The sequence below is a fragment of the Procambarus clarkii genome, chromosome 49 (assembly GCF_040958095.1).
Source record: "Procambarus clarkii isolate CNS0578487 chromosome 49, FALCON_Pclarkii_2.0, whole genome shotgun sequence".
Lineage (NCBI taxonomy): Eukaryota > Metazoa > Arthropoda > Malacostraca > Decapoda > Cambaridae > Procambarus > Procambarus clarkii.
In genome coordinates this window covers 33,176,880-33,190,688 of record NC_091198.1, presented here as the reverse complement: position 1 = coordinate 33,190,688, position 13,809 = coordinate 33,176,880, and positions in this window count along the sequence as shown.

Here is a 13,809-nt window from a genome sequence, read left to right as displayed (position 1 = left end):
GACGTGGAACTCTTCGCTTCTACGTGGTCTTTGCGCCTCCCGATCTAAGTGGGGCCCTTCTCTGGCTGCAAGGCTGTCGTGGTGGAAGCCTTTTTTGGCAGGACTGGTCGAGGTGGGGTTACCTGTACCTCTTCCCCCTGGTCCAGCTGTTGCTTCGGGTTCTGGCTCAGTTAAAATCCTACCAGGGGAGAGTAGTCCTCATGGGCCCCTTGATGGCCGCCCCAGCCTTGGTTCCAGGCGCTGCTTGCTCGGTGTGTGAACCGGGACGTTTTCTGCAGCTCTGCCTCTTCCAATGGGTCTAACCATTCTGTTACACGGCTGGTTCGGTCTTCCCCGTTCTTCGCGTCTGGTTGTTTTGATGCAGGTCTATCACCATTTATATGGTGATCAGGTGGCTTCTTTGATGGTTTGAGACCTGAGAGCTTTGTCTCAGCGACAGTATGAAGTTTCCTGACGTTCTTTCTGCCATTTTCTCTCTCTTTGTAGCTTGTCTTATTTCTGATTGGGTTGTCTTGTGCTTTCTATTTTTGCTTTTTCAGGACCGACATTTGATGACTAATATTGTCACCTCGTATCGTGCAGTGCTGGTAGAGCAGCTTCAGCTTGCGTTCAGGGTGGATGTCACTTCTGCCCAGTTCTATAAGCTTTCTCATGCTTTGTTTCACCTCCGGTCTGCTCATGCGCCGCCTGAACCATCCTGGTCCTTGGACAGGATGCTCTCTTATCTTTCCTCTCCTATCGTTTGTGGTGGCCCCTTCGGTTCAAGATTGTTTTTCAAGGCTCTGTTTCTATTGGCATTGGCCTCTGGGGGTCAGGTCGAGGGCTTCATGCTCTCCTCCGGCACAGGGGTTTCTGCTCTTTTGGTTCTCGTGGTTGGTTTGTTCGGTTGCAGCCTTCTCCTTCTTTTCTGGTGAAGAACGAGATGGCTGTTTTCCGGAGGGGTCCTTGGGTCGTTGATGCTTAGTTGGTCAAGTTGGGGGTGCATCATTTGTTGTGTTCGGTTGCAACTCTTCGCCATTATCTGCGCGCTTTGAGTTGATCTGGTTTCCCACGTTCCCTGTTCCAAGGCTCGGGTTTCCCAGGTTGTTCGCAGGGTTATTAAGTCTAGCCAGCCTGCAGTCTATCCTGCCTGCAGTCTATCCTTATGCCCATGACGCTAGGAAGTTTGCTGCATTGGCTTCTGTGTCTGGCAACATGTCATGGGTTGATATTCAGATGCAGGGATTTTGGAGGTCGAACAGGATCTTGGCCACCCACTATTTGGTTAATGTTCCTGCTCCTGGGCGTTCCTGTATAAATTTGGGTCACAGGTTGCAGCCAGTTGTCTCGACTTTGCATTGAGTAGTTTGTGGTGGCCGCCTCCCGGGTAAGTCCATCTTTACCTTACCTTTGGTCATGTAGCTACAGGGAGCCGAAGGGGGCTCCCCACAGAAAACCACTGTTGAATGTAATGAAATGTCATTTTCTGGGTGAGCCCCGGAGTCTCCGTGGCAACCCTCTTTCCCTCCCTCCCTCCCTCCAGTTGGCAGTTTTTGCATTGTTTGATGCTTAGCTTCCAAACTTGAGTGCTGGGTAGCCAGTGCAGGGAGGGGAGGACTGTGTGGATGAGTGTCGCGGCAGTGGAGTGTGACGTTTGCTTGTTTCCTTGTTTCTTTGTAATCGGAGGGAGTTCTACCTCTCTTCAGTTTTTGGTTATTCTTTTCTTAATATGTGGGGTTTGTTTTGTTATGCCTGCCTTTCTGGGTGCCTAACCCCAGTTGATGGCAGATAAGGAAAACCCCCAACCACAGGGTTTTTTTCTAGGGCCATTGCTTCCTGAAACCTCTCTGAGGGGGGCCAGGTTTTGGCTCGTGGTCTTCGGTATGTCAAATTCCTTAGACTAATGCCTCGGTCTAATATCACACGTTAGCCCGATAGCTCCAGGAAGCCTGCAGAGCTCATCCAGAAAATGGCATTTCATTACATTCAACGCTGGTATTTTGTAGAACAGTATTTTAAATAAATATGCTTGCATTCAACTTCATTTGCACTGCTATATTGATAATCCATTATGAGAGCAAAATTGCATTTAAATTTCCAATTAAAAGCTTTGGGTTACACGATACTCGGAGGGGTAAATAATGGCCAACAAGAAGCAACACTCTTTACTGACAGGTGTACCCTCGCGTGGTGCCACCCTTTATCATGTCAGCTGAGGAAAATAATCAGTTGTATGGAATTGTTGTAAATTTTTGAATATTTAGAATGAAGGTATTTTCAAATCCATCCACATTCTGAGTAATTTTGGAGTCTAGATTTATGAATTCTGGATGTTCAGCTGTATAAATAATGATTGGTAATAAAACTATTAATGTAATATTTTCTTATACAGTGAATTTCAGCATGAATGCAACCATTGGTTCCAAACCCTTCCTTAGTATCTGCTCTTCTATTACATCTATTTTTTTTCTTCGTATTTTTGGCCCTCAGCTAATATGTTTTCAAAATTTGATCAGTAGAACATAGTTATATACAGTATATCTTAATACCAAAATAACAGAAATGTTATGATTTTCATAAGTTACTATGTTGACCAAACCACACACTAGAAAGTGAAGAGACGACGACGTTTCGGTCCGTCCTGGACCATTCTCAAGTCGATTGTGAATGGGTCCAGGACAGATGGATTCTCAATCGACTAGAGAATGGTCCAGGATGGACCGAAACGTCGTCGTCTCTTCACTTTCTAGTGTGTGGTTTGGTCAACATATTTCAACCACGTTATTGTGACTCCTCGTCTGCATAAATTACTGTATTTTGTTAATTTTTTATTGGCCCCACAAATCTTATCTAGAAGAAACTTCTTGATTATGTGCAGACCAAATACATTGCATTCGATACAAACTGGATTGGAATCCTGCTACATAAAATTTGCCATTACATTTTATTTCATTGGAGCAGGAATCCATCATATTGCATGACTGCTCGAATGAACTCCACTTTTCCTAATCTCCACACACAGCGGGTATTTGTTGTTCTCAAGCAGGTTTGCATTTGTCTGAGCAATGTTGGAAATAAGGTGGTGAAATCTTAGAAGTATAACGTGTCCAAATGTATTTGGTATCAAAATATTCATAAAAGTGTGTTTTAGTGTTTGTATTAATATAAACAAAAACTAAACTATAGTGAAAAACAGTGAAATTTGTAATTGTCACTGAAAAATAACAAATTACCTTTGTAATGGGAAATCTTTTTGCAACTGACAAAGTTTGCATGAATCTGTCCCTCAAACAGAGTTACACTGTATGTGCAAAGACAAAATAATAATAAGGATAGAAGATGTCACTTGACAGTATTGTAATTTCTGGCATCACAAGGTGTTTGTCACTGATGCTGATATAAAGTGTGTCAAGCGTATGAATGGTTGGAAGAAAGCTGGAGGAGAAAAGCAGACACAAGCAACACTGAGGGGGTAGTGTTTGGTCTGAAAAATATATATACACTGTTTAATCAAATAATATAAAATGTTAAATTTCTGTATTATCTAAGATGAAAAGAACATGTGTATGAAGAGTTATCCAGACTCTTCATACATAAGATGTTTTCATCTTAGATAATACTTATAATTTACGTATTTTCTAAGATAAAAAATCTTATGTATAAAGAGTTAATTACTGCATACATAACTTTTTGTAACATTCTCATGTTAATCAACTAAAGTTGGTGCTCACTGCTATTAACTATGATTTATTTTATTTTACAGTCTAAGCTGCCACTAATAAATAGATAAATGAGATTCTGTATGCTAAAGGGAATGTTAATGATGTAGATAAATATTTAACTTGTTTAAGTTTGTTGGTTAAATGGTGGATTTTTTTATTTGCAGTTTTGATTGAACATTCTTTTGAAAGAACCACCAAGTTACTACTGAGTCCAGGGCATTTCAAGATTTGAAATGTGTAGGACAGTAAACGAAAATTAACAGAATTTTATACAAATATGCTTCCACAGAATATACAAAATACATTGTACAATGTTCTCTCAAATTACAAAATTTGTTCTGGACCCTCCAAGTGCATCAGAATTACTTTTGTATCCATTCTTTGCTCTTTTTGCCACAGTTTATGTTTATTAGTAAAAATGATGCCCCACACACATTCAGTTGTTGGATACCAAAATCATACATAAATTTTAATGTTATGTACTTCACAAACATCTTTGTTGCATTTACTGGTATATCATAAATCCAAATAGCAGCATTTTCTCAATTATCCATACACCTGATCCATTGCATTGGACATTAATTAGGCTAGAATCCATCTGATTCATCCAATTTTCAATGAATCGGGTTCCATTTGAGTGGAAGTTCGCTACAATGCCAGTACGTTGGAAATTAACACACAAAAAAGCAAGATTGGTTGCATGTTTGCAATTACATGCACACACACAAAATGCTCTATCACAGTATACACAACTGGGGGACTGTGTATCACAAAGGTTATTGGCAAAATGAGAAACAATGTGAATATAACCTACAAGTAATTACTCTGACCTAGATGACCATCTTGTACGTTAACATGGCCACAGAAAGTAAGGGAATAATGAGAAACACGTTGCAAATGGAGTTCATTGTGGGCAAATATCACATAATGGAGTATGGAACAGATAAAAATAGGCCATATTCAACCTACAAATTATGTGAAAAGATGCTGAAGATGTTTAAGGGAAGGGATCTGAGGGTGGTTTTGGACAGTAAACTGTCACAAGAAGACCACCAGCATACAGATCAATGCTGTATTCTTGATTATTTTCCTTAACTGAAAAATATTGTCCCTGTCTACCTCATCTATCCCCTGTCAGTATGTTCTTTGTCATGATCAAATCTCATATGATTTTCTTCTGTGGTGTTAGATTGAATATCATTAACCGGTCTTATTTGCATTCCACCGCTATATCTAGCACCAGTCATGTTGCAAGCCTCTGCACTCTTCCCATTATGTTATAGTGCCCCACAAATTAAGAATTCTTTGCTGGTGCTGCATATCATTGAATTGGTCTGAAAGGGTCTGTGTATATTATTCTAAAAATGTCCCTATTTAGTTATTAAAGTATATGATACATCTTTGTTTGGCAAGCTTACATGCTCCACTGATGTCATTCAGTTTTTTGCATCATCAACAAAATGTTGACATAAATGAGTTTACTCCCTCAAGTAGGTCTTTCACATCAATCATGAACAGTAGGGATCCAAAGACTTAGCCTTGAGAGAACCTGCTTAGGACTTCCTTCAAACCTTACACTTTATTACTCACTGTGCTCCTTTGTTTTCTATCTTTCACACACATCCTTATCCAGTCTGATACCTTCATTATTCTAGCCTGCTTCTCTTGCATGCCATATTAACCTTCTTTGGACAATGATATAAAAGCCTTTCTAGTAGTTTAGAAGATGGAGTCTACCGTAGCTTTTCCTCTCCTGTTTTTCCTTGGTTGCCCATATTAGACAATTTGCTGGCTTTGAATCAATGTTAAATCTCAGTTACAAAAGTTCATCATCTCCAGATGTTACCCAATCTTCCTGATTATCATCTCAACTACTTTGCAAGGAGGGTTACTTGTCTGCAATTTCAGGCCTCTTACCTGTCATTTTTCTTCAACATTGTCACCTGTACAGTCACAATTACCTCTTCAGTCACAACCACCTCTACAGTCACAACCACCTCAGCGATCACAATATGACATGTGCTAGAAGCACCACTACACTCCAACCCGTTCTCGCAAATTTAATAAGTCAATATTGACTTATTAAATATGTGCATAGGTGACATACTTAACATAATAGATACCCTTAAAAAGATTCATAGAAAACACCGACCTTACCTAACCTTGTTAGTATCTTAAGATAAGCATCTTATTGCTTCGTAATTACAATTATTACCTAACCTATAATAGGTATAGGTTAAGTAATAATTGCAATTACGAAGCAATAAGATGCTTATCTTAAGATACTAACAAGGTTAGGTAAGGTCGGTGTTTTCTATGAATCTTTTTAAGGGTATCTATTATGTTTAGTATATCACCTATGCACGTAGTTAATAAGTCAATATTGACTTTACGAATTTGCGAGAACGGGTTGTACACTCACAATACCCACTTATCTCTTAACACTTTCGCCCGGGCATGACGCAGCATTGCGTCATCCGTTTACTGGCGGTAATACCGGGGATGATGCAGTATTGCGTCATCCACTTTAAATAATCGCCAAAAATCAGGTTTTTATCCGATTTTTTGGGGACTGGTTTTAAAATGCGCGCCGATGTCTTCCCATTTTCTTTGTTGAGCCTCGTGGCCCTCAGGCGGCTTGGCACACGCCGTGGGCCCATTGTTTTCGCTCCACTGTTGTGACCAATGTTGCCTCCCCTCGCATCTCAAACGTGTGAACATTTCGGCTATTTTCCGTGGCTATATTTCTTACTGCGGCTTTAGAAACTATCTACGCTTACTCCACGATGGATAGTGATCATGAACAAGGCCCTTCCAGGAAGAAAATTGCGAAAGAAAGGCTTGAAAAGGGTGGGAATTGGGAGTGTAGCTGGAAGGCATCTGAGCGCTCACTTGCGGCTAACGCGTGGCCCGTCTTCAACTCGTCGGCGGTTGGAGCGTGACCAGGTTTTTTATTTTATATGCTAATGTTCCTATAGAGAATTCGATTGCGAACCCATTGAGACCAAAATGAAAGACCTAGGACGAAAATTGAGGTGACCAGAGTGAAAATAGTGAAAACATTTTATCGCGTTTGCACGCTCCTGGGTAACTCGTTCGCACTTTCTCTGGTTGCTGCGGGTAATTAGCCGGGCTTTTGGAGTTTATATGCATTTAGTGCTGTAGAGAATTCTATTGCGAACACAATGATACAAAATTTAATCTCGTAGGACGAGAATTAAGGTGACAAAGTTGAAGAGAGTATACACTTTTCAGAATTTATGCGCGCTCCCGTGACACCCTGGGTCCCATATCGCACAGTTGAGGGGTGGCGGGCGGGGTGCGCGAAAGTGTTAATGAATGAAATCTGAAATACTTGTTCTTTCCTCCCATTAGTTATATATAATGATCTTGACTTGTAAATGTCCCCTGAACATCAAACTTTAAATGATCTTTAACACTAGAAAAAGGATTTATTATGTATTAATATTACTAATAGACCATATTCATTTCCCTATCATTCTTTTTATTTTTGTTAGTCAATATTGGGAGCTTAGAGTTTTGATAAAGCCCTTACCAGCAAAACATTAGCTATTGTAAATTTTTACTGTAAATGTCTCTTCTTGGTGTATCTACACAGCTAGGCAGGGCAACATTGTGGCACCAGTGCCACAGGAAACTTTTCTGGAGGTCTCTGCAGAGTTACTATAGGTTAGTGGACAAAATCTCATTGGAGGTATCATTCGTAAACATCCCAAGTGCTTGCAAACCTTTCCTTGGTATCACAGGTATGCCAGAGAGATGCCATACATAGATATGATAAAGCACCTAAATTACTTGGACCGTCTCAAAGCTCTCCAACTGTACTTCTAGAAAGGAGATGAGAGAGGTATCAAATAATATACACATGGAAAATACTGGAGGGCTAGGTCCCAAATCTACACAGTAAAGTAACAACATACAGGAGTGAACGATATGAAAAGAAATGCAGATTAGAACCAGGGAAGAGCAGATGTGCCATAGGCACAATCAGAAAACACTATAAACCTCAGAGGTCCACGGTTGTTCAACTTCCTCCCAGGGAGCATAAGAAATATTACTGGAACAAACATGGACATCTTCAAAAAAAAAAACACTGGAGAGTTTTCTTCAAGAAGTGCTGGACCAACATGGTGGATATGTGGGCCACTCCAAGCAACAGCCTTTTGGAGCAAGCTCTCACAAGTCAAGCCTGGCCCCAGGCCAGGCTTGGGGAGTAGAACTCCCAGAACCCCATCCAGGTACAGGTAGAGCTATCTTGCTAGCAGTTACCTTGCATGCCACCTGTGCTTAGCACTTCCAGGCAGCAGTACATATATAACTCCACATTTCCAGACTTGAATTGCCTCTCTAACTGGTCATTGTTGTTCTTTTAAGTCGGCCGTCCCTTCAATGTCCTTAATCTTGTTTTCATTCACTCTTCCCATTGGAGCCTGCCTGGACTTTTGATTGCTTTCATTGTTGGGAATAGAAGTTCCTCATTATGCCTCTCCTTTCTTTTCATAGTTTTCTGATAGAATTTGGTGCATTCTTTTGCACGCACCACCCATATAAGCACTGCTTTGATGTGGTGAGGGGGACTCTTGTGCATCATCCTCTGATGAGTGAGGATGGTTTTAAATCCCCTCTCCTGCCTACTGCAATTGTACATAAGCAAAATACATCCTGTGGTTTTGACACCCATACATGGAGAGCTGTATATCCCCCATTTCCCCTCATCTAGATGTTGAATTTGCCTTGTGGCTGCCAGTCCTGAGGTGTGACACATTTCTTGGCGGGAGGGTATGGGTAAAACAGGAAGTTCAGTTAGGGCAGACTGAATCAAGTGGCTAGCCTGTGTGGTGGGTGTAGTCAGACACAAGTTCATTGAGCATTGAACATGATGATGAGGGTTCGAACCTATGTCCGAGAGGATCCCAGATGCGCCTTCATTGACTGTGCTACAACATGGAAAAGAATTGCAACCGGGAGTTCAACTGACCTCACATGGATCCTGCAGTCTCTCCGAGACACAAACCAGGGTTTTACACAATTCCCCCATGCACCCGAGCTCTGTTAATAAGTAATTCTGCCTCTTTGCCCTTCAATACACACAAAAATCACAATTGTGTGATGCATCGGGTGCATGGGGGAATTGTGTAAAACCCTGGTTTGTGTCCCGGAGAGACTGCTGAATCTGTGTGAGGTCAGTTGAACTCCCGGTTGCAATTCTTTTCCATGTCGTTGCACAGTCGATTAAGGCACGTCTGGGATCCTCTGGGACGTAGGTTCGAACCCTCGTCACGGCCCTTGTGAATTTGTTCATTTGATGCATCACGCTATTGTGATTTCTGTGTGTAATGTCCATTGAGCATTGGTAAGTTAGTACAATATTCCCCTCAGTTCCTGGGCTACTGTTCAGATGCTTTACTGGTTACCTGCATATATTCTCCTTGTTACCCCTTAGGTTGCCCCACGAGCCCTTGTTGGGCTCTATGGTAAATGAGTGTGCAAGGAAAGTGAAGTAATATATATATTGTCATGTGTTCCCTTCTGAATACCACACCCCCTCCTCCCTCTTGGACTCATATGGTGGGTAACCAGGCCCTTCAGTCATGGAAACCTGTCTTCCAGGTCAATCTCTCTTTCTCAAAGGAAGTGCTCCCTGATAACTTTATGGCTCCTACTACATTGGGTGTGACCTGGCTTTGTCCTTGGCTCCTTTCTCATCCTGTCCTGTAATTTAAACTATCACTGGCCTCTTCCGTGGCAAGGATGTCTCCCACGTCCCTTGTGGTTCACAATTTATCAGCACCACACTCACAATTGGCTTCATCCAATTTCCTCGCATACTCCTATATTTCAGGATTTATTTGACCTGCCTACTTGGGCAAAGTATTTTGATATCTTGTATTCTGATGATTTCTGCCTACATTATCATCTTGTTCAGTCTGTTGATTCAGGTGTTATCTTTCATCCAGTCAGTCTCATGCAATTTCCACTTTCATTGTGTTCATTGACATTATTATTATTTCCACCTTTTTTAATTGTCAGCTCCTTCACATATACCGTATAATATTCAAGTGATCAAGAGGAGTTCTTTGACATGTTTGAGTTTTCATTAAAAAGTCTTCAGCACTTGGTAGGTATTTGAAAATTCGTTAAGGCCACGTCATAAAGAATGTCATGAAGATAGATGAACATACAGATAGTCAGCTTCTATCGGCTCCACACCCACAAAGCCAATAATCAGCTTTCACAATACTGTATGTGATTTGAACATACAGATAGATGAACTTGTAACATAGTGTATGTTACATTATTGTAAATAACATATAACACAACTGTTCATTGAATGAGGAAAACTGTACTGGAGAATTTGACTGTGAATAAAACTCTATTTCAGCAAAATCTTTGAAAATATTATCTTAATAATTTTTTTTAACTTGTCTTCTGTCAAGAGAAGAATCATAATGAAATTAAATGATGGTTAATTACATATAACTGTGGTACAAAATATGTGCCAATTAAAGGAGCTGCATAAGTTTTCAACTATTTCTGGTATTGATATTTAAGCCCATGCTGCTCAGGCAGCACTTGTGTCAGGAGATTGTACTCTAGGCTCTGGAACCCTTAGTCTCTAATGATAATTATGATATAAATATGGGAAGTGCTGTTATTGCATTTATTACTATTTGTCTTCCATGAGATGGTATAGGGTCAATTCAGTGAGTGATTTTGTATTTAGAATTTGTTTTAAATGTGTTAGTGAAATTGTCAGGTTTGTGTAGTGAATCATTATGGCTTCAATATGTACACATTGAATATAATCTGTAATTTTTTTGGTCGATGTGAAATACGAGCGAGTTCTATATTCTGTGATGTATATATATGGTTGTTTATTTATTTAATTCTGCACTAAAATGGTTTTAACAAGCAAAATGTTTTACACTGTGTGTAATAGAGTTATAGAGTAGACAGTGCATAATAGAGAGACTGGTGATGCTGTCACTCTACTGTAGTTAAAATAGAAACCATCACCTGATGCACCACTTTGTACTTGTTTAATATTTGACTTTTGTAATTCTTCTCTGATGTGGTGTGCAGTATTTAACATTTCAGAAGACAAAAAACAAAAATCACTGCAGAAGCAGTTCTTGTACTAGATATAGTTCAAGATTTACACACAATGAACATTCATTATTTTTGCTTAAGAAATTGATTTTCTGAAAGGAAAACTTTGTCTTAGTGTTGTCATATTTAAATGTATTCCAAGTTCAAACAACTCCTACTAATTGAAGAGTTGATAATGGATATGTTATGCAGTGCTGTATAGTGTTTGTAAATTAAATTGTAAATTTCCATGTTACTGACAATTTTAAATTTCAGAGAGTTAGTAAATTCTTTGTAAGAACTTTAAAAGTTACTGACTGTACATTAATATTGTGCTACAGTACTGTGATACCTGTAACTGTTGATGAAGGTTGTAGTTGGCATTGTGTAGCTTTTACTTATGACATAAATAAACCAACAATTTATATAATTGCTATTGCTCCGTTGTTATACTCACTACACCTTTCTGTAGCTAGGTAATGTCTAGGTATTGGCAGGTAATGTTTGTAATTATGAAGAGGTTCATCACACACTTTCACATTAAATTGTTTCTAGTCTATGTTCAAGTGATTCTGTCTGTCTTGATCATTCATGGAATGTGCTAAATCAAATACATTTAGTGCAGCATTTGTATGTTGTACATAATTCCTTCATGCGTTACACTTGGTGCTGTTGAATTGCATACACATTTCCTACAATATATGTGTCCTGTAAAATGTATACATACAGTATAAATGAACACACTTGAGGGATAAGTGAATCACTCGTGTACAAGATACGTAATTGATGTACCGTGCTTATTAAAATATTAGAATCACAGGCATATACTTTGTACAGTTGATGTGTTTGGGGTTACTTCAGGAGTTACTCATAGTGCCTGCTGAATCACAGATTCCTCTCATACCATCTGTTAATTGGGGTCAATTATATATTTTTACTAAGGTCTGTGAAAACTCTTCTGACTAGCTAGATGCCAACACAAGATTAAATTACTAATTTACAGAGGAAACTCTGCCCCTTAGTTATGGCTTTTGTATGTAGTGAATAGTAGAGCATAGTGAGTGTTGTGTGCTGAAGTGTGTGGGGAGTACCAGGAACAACTTGAGGTGTGTGGGGAACACACCTCAACCAGGAACAACACTCTTGTGAAGAGGCTTGAGTATTGTGCTAACACAGTGCTCTCTCTTACCTTTCACCTACACCTCATTTTCCTTTTCTGAAACAAAAACAAATTTTGAACAGCAATGAGCAATATTCACTGTTAACTCTTCAATTTTATTATCAATCTATTAACCTGGTGCAATGTATAATATTTTAGAATTTACACCTAAATAATAGTGCAATTAAGAGCCCATAATTTAAACTGTCATGGGTGAGTAATGATTTATATTTAATATAAGAGAGATCATTGAATATAATAGTGTTATGAGCACATGGACTTATTGGGCTCTTATTGCTGAAAAATTGACTTGGTGTAAGTGAAGGAAACTTCAGTTTAATGTATAAAAACAAAAAAAAACAAAAAATAAAAAGTGCTTTTTCTATTTGTATATAACAGTGAAAGGTGTCCACAGGAGATTGTAAACACAGACATGAAAGACTGTACAGTATATCTAAGACCTGTAAAGAGGTTCTGGTTTCTTGTCCTTTGTGACTGGGAATGAGTGTCCAAACTCGAGTTTTCTTCTTTTCAGTATGTGTAAAGATAAAGTATGTCTTACAACCCTTTATTCTTTCATTAGGTTCTTATTGTCTTGCATTTAAATTTTGTTATGTAAGTAAGAACAGTATGAACCTAAGAACAGGATGAATTTTGTAAATGGTTGTCCAGAGAAGAGTTGTTGAGCCTAAGAGGACTATTGACCAAACCCTTGTTTACCATCTTCCTTTGCAAATTGCATGCCATTGTTCTTTGTCTGTTGATATTTTTCTTGCTAGTTCTTGTTATAGGCTCACATGGTTGTCTGTACTTGGTTGCACTATGTAAGCTGCTACTGTTTTTAATTTGTCTCTGATGACTTGTATCTCTGATTATTCCCCCCATCCTTGAGAGAGTGGCTTGCTTGTTCCATAAGTGAAGGTGCACCAGCCTGCATCAACAAGTTCACACACAATATTGTACTATATGCGGAAAGAACAAGAACATCACAGCCTTGGATAGGAACAGGAAAATTGCACTTAAAAAAAATTGACTCAAAGAAAGGAAATATGTTTTCTTTAAAAGTGTGTCATGGAATTAAAGTTCTAGGAAGCTATTAAGTATTAATGCTTTGTGAATGCTGCTAGTGGAAAGAATTCCCTCCCCTCTCCTTTCATCTAAACTTTCCCAACTAAAATAACCGAGGTCAAGTGATCTGAATTCCAACATACTTGTAATTTTGCCGCATGTATTGTACTTTTTATATTTTGTTTCGAAAATACTTAGATTTTCAAGCTTTTGATCTGTCATCTATGCTAATAATTGTGTGCATGCCTCAATAATATTGACATTTGTAGTTTAAGTAAGACTACTATTTAATATATCTTTGTTTCCATTTTTTAATTTTCAGTTATTGCTTCAAGGATTGTGTAGCATTCTCAGCGTCACACAACCAGTACAGTTTGATCTTCCTTTAACTTCACTCATTAGCTTAATGCATTGCTGTACTGTATTGAACTCTTATAGTGCATGATAGAGTTTAGCAAGGCCTTTTATAAACACTTTTTCTTTGATGTGGCATCATCTCATATATCTTCATTTACAGATGTACTTTTTTGTACATTCAAGAATAGATTATGTTTTTTTTTTACCCCTTCACTGCTCATGAAGTTGTCAAGCGATAGGAGGGGCTAGTGTGCCTATCACCTGTGGGAGGTTAAAGTGCCCCACAATATTCAGAAGTTCTGAAGATTCTTTGTGGATATTGTTCATCACTATACACACCCAGCAATCATTTTCCATATTTGAAAAAATCCTGAAAGCTATAGTTCTTTCTAGGAATTAGTAACAAAAATTGGT